General features: G+C 38.6%; 1 protein-coding gene across 5 annotated transcripts in view; it reads left to right on the forward strand.

Moving 5' to 3' along the window:
- LOC100218025 (septin-2) overlaps positions 1-5,908 on the forward strand; it is a 35,157-nt gene extending 29,249 nt beyond the window's left edge. For 3 of the 5 annotated variants that reach the window (XM_012578110.5, XM_030285614.4, XM_072936187.1), the window contains one exon: positions 5,106-5,908. The gene's annotated coding sequence lies outside the window, so the exon portion shown is untranslated. Of the gene's footprint in view, positions 1-5,102 lie in introns of all 5 variants that reach the window. The other 2 variants (XM_002198762.6, XM_030285613.4) reach the window with 1 other exon arrangement.
- The last annotated feature ends 1,756 nt before the right edge of the window (positions 5,909-7,664 follow it).

Genomic DNA, 7,664 nt, shown 5'->3' on the forward strand with positions numbered 1-7,664 from the left:
AGCATGGTTTGTCCCTGGCTGAATTTGCAGCCATGGCTACATAAGTAAACAGAGTTCTGAGCTTGCTCATGTCTGTCCAAGGGAAATGTTCTTCTATAGATACCTCACCCTGCTAATCTGGAGTGCAGCTTGGACCACTCTGTTTGTTAAGCAGGAGACTTTGCAGATTTAACTGAGTGTTCCCATGGTCTTGTTGTGATTTGAACTAAATCTTGAGATGAAGTTAATTGGGCTGAAATACTTGAGTGTGGATGATTTTGAGAAGGATTTCAATGAGATCCTCATACATGGAGGTCCTGCTGTTACTTTGGAATTTGCTAAGCTACATTTCTGCAGCTGCTGTGAAAATCATGTTTAACAGATTGCTTTCAGGAAAGATTTTGAACTTCTGGTTTTGTTACCCTTAAGAGAGAGAGTGAAAGATAGATTGATTTTTTTTTTTTATTGTTACCCCGTATGCAGTCAGAACTGCAGATGCAGTCCTCCTAAACCAGGATGTTGCTATATGATCCTGGCAGCATGTGGAAAGGAATCCTCATCCAGAGCTTAGCCTTAGGGAAGTTTCTCTCATGCATGTTAACTGATTTTGCAACCTAGGAGGAGTGATGAGTTCAGCCTCCACCATTCCCATCAGATTTATTTGCCGTATTTTATTGAAATCACTATTTCTAGAGAAACCAGGAAACTTGTAATTAACACAGTGGTTAACAGAGCCAAACTACCAACAAATTTAAATGTAGCTGATATTAATATTTTTGTTCTATTGCAGTTTATCTTGAACATCTCTTAGGTTCTAGTTTTACAAGAACTTTGAAGGATCACTGAAAGCACAGTCTCTCCTCCCATTGCTCTTTTGCACCCTTACTTTGTGCTGAAAAATATATGTGACTTTATAAACAGAGAGTTTATGTAAAAATTAATGTTTTCCCTTTTATTTTGGATACATATTTAATTTTTGTGTTTTCTTCAAAAGTCTCTTAAAATATTTTCCCCTTCATAAAGCACAGTTTTCAGGTATTTTGGGAAAAGTGGGGTGTGGTATGGTATGAAGACCTTCATAGTTAAGAGCTGGAGAATAAACAGCAGGGTAATGAAATGTGTTAATATCCAAATATGTGAAATACCCACTTCTGATTTCAGTTGTATTTTGGAGTGGGGAGGAGATTGCTGAATGCTTTGGGGTTTTCTGGGAGAAGCATTGCATAATGATTAAAAAGTGCTAAATTCAAATTCTTGCCAAAAAGGCTGACAAGTCTGTGTTACCACAAAGTGCTACACAGATGGGATGACTGGAAGATCTGGTTTGCCTTATCCCTTTTGAATAGGGCCATCTTTAAAGGTTTTATGGAAAGAGCAAAGAGAGTGTTCACTTCAAGAAGTTTCCTTTACTTTCAAGGCTGGAGTAAGAGAAGACTAAGGAGAGTGACAAAGGCAAAAATTAGGTGCAGGAAATACATTCAGAATTTCCAGAGACGGCAGACAGATTTCATGTTGTGGAGAAGTAGAATCCTGAAAGGGAATGAAGATGAATTCTGGTGAAGACTGGGTTAGAGGTAGGAAAGGAAGATGATTTTGGCACACTGGTCATTCCTGTTTGCAACTGCAGTTTCTGACAAAAGCCTGTGAGAACAGATTGTGGTGATTAAGATCTTTTGAGTGCAGCCCTGACAAAGGTGTGTTGACTTACGCTTTTGTCTCTTTCCTCTAAACATTTAATGGCTTCTGTGTGCAGGTGGAGCAGGCAATGAGAGCACAGCTAGACACCAGAATATTCTTAGAATAAGCAGTAACAATTTTTTTACCCTGACTTTTGATATACACCCCTTGCTAATCTTTCTCGGCTTTGTTTTTTCTTGTAAAACACAAGACACTGCTATAAAGTGTAGGAATATATTGGTTCTTATATTTGACAGTTCACATGAAGGATTGAAGAGAAAGATGGAAGGGAGGAATAAGATAGCAAAACCTAAAACATGTTTAGTTTTATTTGGGTGCTCAAATATTAAATGCTTTTGAAATAAGCCTGCAGTAACTCCAATAGCATATTTACTAGTTTCTGAACTTGATGAGCAATTATTATGAAAAGCTGGAATAATTATACCAAGTGAAATGGTTATTGGTGGATGTTTCTTCCTTTTCCTTCTGTGCTTCTCAAAATGTATCTCTCTGCAATCTGTTTTCCTCTTGTTATTCTTACAAATCTGATTTGTCTGTCTTCACTCAGTTTCAAGATCATACTGGGACAAATCAGTAACAGAAACCAGGCTGTGGAATGCTAATACAGCCATCTGGAAATGTAGTTATAGTTAGGGAAATATGTTCAGACAAAAAAGAAACCGAAGCATCTTGCACTTAAAATATCTGTAGGATGTTGAAAATTCTTTTAGTATAGCTTGTGATTTCCACAAGTATTTTAAAGCCTCCTGAGCACATTAACTGGGTCTTGATAAGAACAGTGCTAAAGACACCAAACAGCTCCTTTTTTCTACCAATGAATTGACATCATTTAACAGAACAACACAAAGCACTGTCATAGCAACCAGCCTTCTAAAACGATGCTGCTGAATGCTGAATTGATCTGATGAGAAATGTCATTTGAGGATGTAGAGATGATGTTGTAGTTTTTTGGCAGCTGAAATTGAGAGCCTAGGGAATGTGAAGCTTGGGCAAATTTGTAGTATTTGTAACAACTGCCTGGCACTGCCAGTGAATGTTTCTCTGGCTAGAAACTAGACCAGGAAAGTGCTGCCAGTGTCCAGCTCTCCTCACCTCTTCTGACTGGAGTTGTTCAGCAAGCGCTGCATTAATGGGCTGGCACAAGTTTTTCCACCTTTACAGAACAGACTTCTGTTGGAAATGTTATGGTAACATGGAGAACCTGAAAATGTATCAGGGCCACTTTTTCCTAAAGAAACAGAGGAACATTTGTAATAATTTTGAAGCTTGGATCCTGGTATGTAGATGTGACTCTGTGGTTATCACCCCTATTGACATATTTAACTGATGAGCATTGGTAATCAGTTTAAAGGCCAATTTTGTAACTTACTGTGAACTTGGCTGATGATGTTTGCTTTGGGGAAGTCTGAGGTCTTGCTACAGAGTACCAAAGGAAAGGGAACAAATTTGAAGCAGTGAAGTCAATAGAGTGTGACTGAAACACCAGAAAACCAAAATGTTTGGGGTGTGGTGATGAACCGAGTCAAAACCTACAGCAGAGTACTGGTGTCATCCAGTACTCCTCTGCCTTTTGGAAAGATGCCATTTCTCAAAGTTCTTGCTGATGATGGGACACTCAAAGGGCTGTAGTTATCATAAAATGGGTGCTATTTGAAGAAAAACAATTGAGGTGAGTGAGAAACTGTAGCTGCTTATCAAGCAAATTTCTCTCATTTGGAGTTCAGAAGTGAACACAGAGGTGCCAAGTCACTCTGAATTGTAGTGGTCTTCTTGGAAGAGCTGAGGGGGAGACAAACCCATTTCCTTTACAAGGTGTTCAAAATCTTCATAAATACAGGATTCCGAGCTATGTGACCACTGGATCAGGTGCAGGTGTAGTACTTGCTAGTTATGCTGCTTACTGAGAGAGTTTTGTTTTAATGGCACACTGGAGAAATACCCTCTTTATTCAATGATGGTATGAACTCACGTTGCAGATGGAGGCATTTGTTAACTCTATGTTGGTGAAATGAACATGGGGGGCTGTAAGGTTGGTCTAGTAAAGCTGGAGGTCAAACTTATCAAGAATAGTATTAACCTAATTGTATCATAAAATATTGCCTTACAAGATGAGGAAGAAAGAGCAGTGAAATGAATCCACATTAAAAGTACACAAGCATACTTTACCCAAGTGTGTTCTGCAGCTTATAAAATGTGGGTATCATGTAGCTAATGCTGCTAACATCAATGCACAGCTGTGCTCAGAACCCAAGCCTTCATGTTTATTGGAAATTCCAGTCTTTTTGTGAGTCTGAAACATGAATTACAGTTTCTTCTTGAGTATCTTCTGTAACAGATTAGAGTTGGGCAGGCAGTGGCAGAAACTTGGTTTAGTTTCTCTTTCCAACTCAAAGTAGCAGTGTAGCACAACAGGTTGAGTTTGAATTTGAGTATTAGATTTGCTTAGCAATTTATGGACTCTGGCTTTAAAGCCTTATTGCTTGCTTGCTTGTTTTAGTTGTTATTAGAAGTGATGGGCTCCTTAAAATGAGAAGGAATTGTGTATTGAACAGAACTCCAGTGAGAAGGGCGAAGAGCAAAGCACATTGCTCTTTATCCCCACTGTAGTCTGAATGAGTGTTACAGTGTATTTTGCAAGTAAGTTGGCACAATAGTGTTTTATAGAATAATTCTATTTTCTCCAGAAAAGAGCATTTAGATTAAACTGACTTTTTCTGTAAGGAATGAGTCTTTTTGGGACTGGAGAATTTGAGGTGTATCCTCCGAGTTCCAAATCTGCCACAACTTCTTAAGAAAGAGTCAACTTTCAGGGAAAGCTGGCATTCTGCTTTCTTCATAGCAGCCTTTTTGATTGGCAATAACTGTAGAAATATCCAAAACTGATAGTTATTTTTGAAATTACAGACCAGTATCCCCCCTTTTTTTTTTCCAGCCACGGGAACACTGATATATGAATGCTTGAAAAAATGTCTGCTTTCCTGCTTTACCTTAGCAGTGTTGGTGCATGATGTCAAGCTTGCTGCTTACTGCTAGCCCTGTTTAGCTGAGTGGTTTGTTTCCCTCAGCAAGCAATAATGTTTCACAGAACAGGCCAAGGTCGATGTGTTGTGTGCAGGATTTTTGAGAGGAGCTGTAATGCTCTCCTTGTGTTCTTGCAGGCTGAGAGGGGGGTATGGGTGCCTAAGAAACTATGTAGCTAAAAATAAGTTCTCATTTAGAAGCTCTTATTGGACATTTGGGATAAATATTTAGGACCAAACTGCTCAGCTGATCTAGTTGTAATGCAGGTGCCTGTGCTGCAGGAACTGAAACTCCCCATTCCCTGGATTATGCTGCTTTGCTCAGAGGGGCTCCAACAGCCCCAGTGCTCTGACAGTGCCGAGAGTTTGTCCTTTCTAATGCTCTGTTTTCCACTTTTGTTCCAGCAGCATACGGTTCTCTAAGTGGATGGGTGCTCTCTTTTCTTTGCCCGAGTGGTAACGTTCAAATGCAAAAGCTGGATGCCACAGACCAGGACCTGCGTTAAAACAAACACAAAGTCTGAAGATCGTGTTGTAAAATTGCTTGTTTTATATAATCAATGTTATTCAACTTATAGTGTATCTTTTTTGATTCATTTCGTAACACTGTCTTCATACTTACCAACGTGGTTTTATTATCCTTCTTTTATTATCCTCCTTTTTATTCAGAAACTGCCAAGAGTACACTGTTTGGACTAGTCATTGTGGTGGGTTTAAGGAATTAATCATTTATCTGCTAGGTTGTTCTGAACAGTTTTGTGGTTAATACTAAGACTTTGTGGCCTGTTTATGGTAAACGTATGTGTGTTTGCACAGTATTATAACTTTCACCTGCCATTTTAGGTTATTATGTATCGTATCAGTTTTTCAGAACTTCCTCTGTGCTTTTGTTGCTTTTGAAGCTTCATCTCTGGTGATTTGCATTTGTATGATGTATGAGAAAATGTAGGAAATGCTGATGATTCACCAGTGATTGGAAAAAGCTGACTTTCCTAAATCGCCGTGCCTTAACACACCATAAACACTCCACACACCAACAACTTGTGTGGATGCCTCTGGAGGTTTGGCTTCAGGTCTCAAGAATTTATGGCAAAAATTTGTCACAGGCATTTCTATCTGTCAGCTGAGCGATGGCATGTACTGATTTTTTATATATACCATAGCACTACTTTTTGTTGAAGTTTTGTAATAAATTGTATGAATGTGGAAAACGTTGATTTTCTTTTTGGGGTGGTTTTTCTTGTTTTATTTTGCCTTTTCAAGCTAATGTATGAAATGCTGTAATGGTGTTGTGGACAGTGCATTTTCAAAGGAATTGTGATGTTTACCCTGGGGTATGAAGGTGTTTTCTAAAATTTGTATACCTGCAAACTGTGTTGATTTCATTTCAAAACAACTTTAAAAGAGTTTTACCTGTAAGTTAGGTAGCAAAACTTCTCATCTATTTTTTTTTTCCAAAGTTCATTATGCACCTACTGATGTCTTTAAGTGAGTGAATATCTTGGAAAATCTGATCACACACCTTACTTTATAAGTTCATAAATGTTGTTATTTCCTTTATGTCATTGCTGAGTTACAGCTCTCTTCTGCATGCTTTTGTAGTTTTGTGTGGTTTATATATGCACAAGCGTAAATTACTTTCCAAATATGGGATTGAGACACTTTGTCTTCTGTACTAAATTGGGGTGTCTTTCATGTAATGATTACCCCTAATTTTGCTGTCTAGCAATGACTGTTTAATCAGGATAGGATTCACAAATGATTGGCATTACTGGGATGCATATTTCGCTTGCTTGGAGTTGAACTGCATAAAATGGACACTACATTGTTACTTCAGTGGCTGCTATAACGAAGTTGACAGAAGAAATGGAGTGTCAGATTTGCATTCACACAAATTTTCTACCATTTTAATGCAGATTTGAATATAATCATGTCTGTCCAGAGGGCCAAGGTGAGAGATTTAATGGCAAACTTTTTCTCATAATTTGTTTGCTGTAATTTGCACATTTCTTGTTGTTTTTCTTCCAGGATTTTGCATCATGTTTTGCAACCCTCTTAATTATGTGCTGTCCATTTGTTCTGGTGAAAGTCAGTACAGCCACACCCCTCCTGACAAACCCAGACTTCAGTTGGGGACCTTAGTTACAAGCTAGATTAGCTCTCTGGGCAAAGGTAGCATGAAAGCCTTGCCTTTCAAAGCCAGCTAGGACAATGGGGAAGCAGGCTATCAAAAGCATCTAGTTTTTAATTTTATTAAAAACAGAGGAGTTTTTTCTCTCTTTAAAGCAAGGCACCTAAAGTCACTGTTACATTTCTTGTGTAGGAAGCCTCAGTGAAAAGATTTTTACTTGGTGATACTTAGTATTGATTGATAGTCTGTACTTTCTTTGGGTTTGTGGATTCCAGATGGAGTATTTTGGCTCAAAATTTGAGATCTATTTTAATAATTGTCCAAGAAGGGCTTGTAGAGCTGCTGATTCCATATGTGTGTACTTTCCTTTCAATGTAGTTTCATTTTTTTATACTTTCTACCACTTCTTTGATGTTGACTGATGTTAGTTTTCAGTTACATTTGAACCTGGTTTTGTTAAAATACTTAACAGCTGACTGGGAGAATAGACTTGTTAAGCCAAGTCTTTGTGCTGTGGAGCTGTCTGGACAGAGGACACTGGCTAGAGGCTGCTTTCTGACTTTGCATTTCAACTCCTCTAGGTGTTGGCAGTACCAGGGCCTTGGAAGACAAGTCCCTTTCTCTGAATTTCATCCTGGCCTTCTCCAGACTGACGTTTTCCAGCACTGGGACGAAGTGCCCACATGTAACTTTTTTAATGACTGTTCAGCAGGATCAAAGAGTATTTGACTGCAGTCTTTTCAGCCTTCATTAGTTTTAAAACACTGTGGCAGACTATAAAACAACTCATGAAAGGCTGATTGGCTTGTTGGTACCTTTAATTGTGGTGCAGTCTC

This window comes from Taeniopygia guttata, chromosome 15 (genome assembly GCF_048771995.1).
Source record: "Taeniopygia guttata chromosome 15, bTaeGut7.mat, whole genome shotgun sequence".
Taxonomy (NCBI): Eukaryota; Metazoa; Chordata; class Aves; order Passeriformes; family Estrildidae; genus Taeniopygia; species Taeniopygia guttata.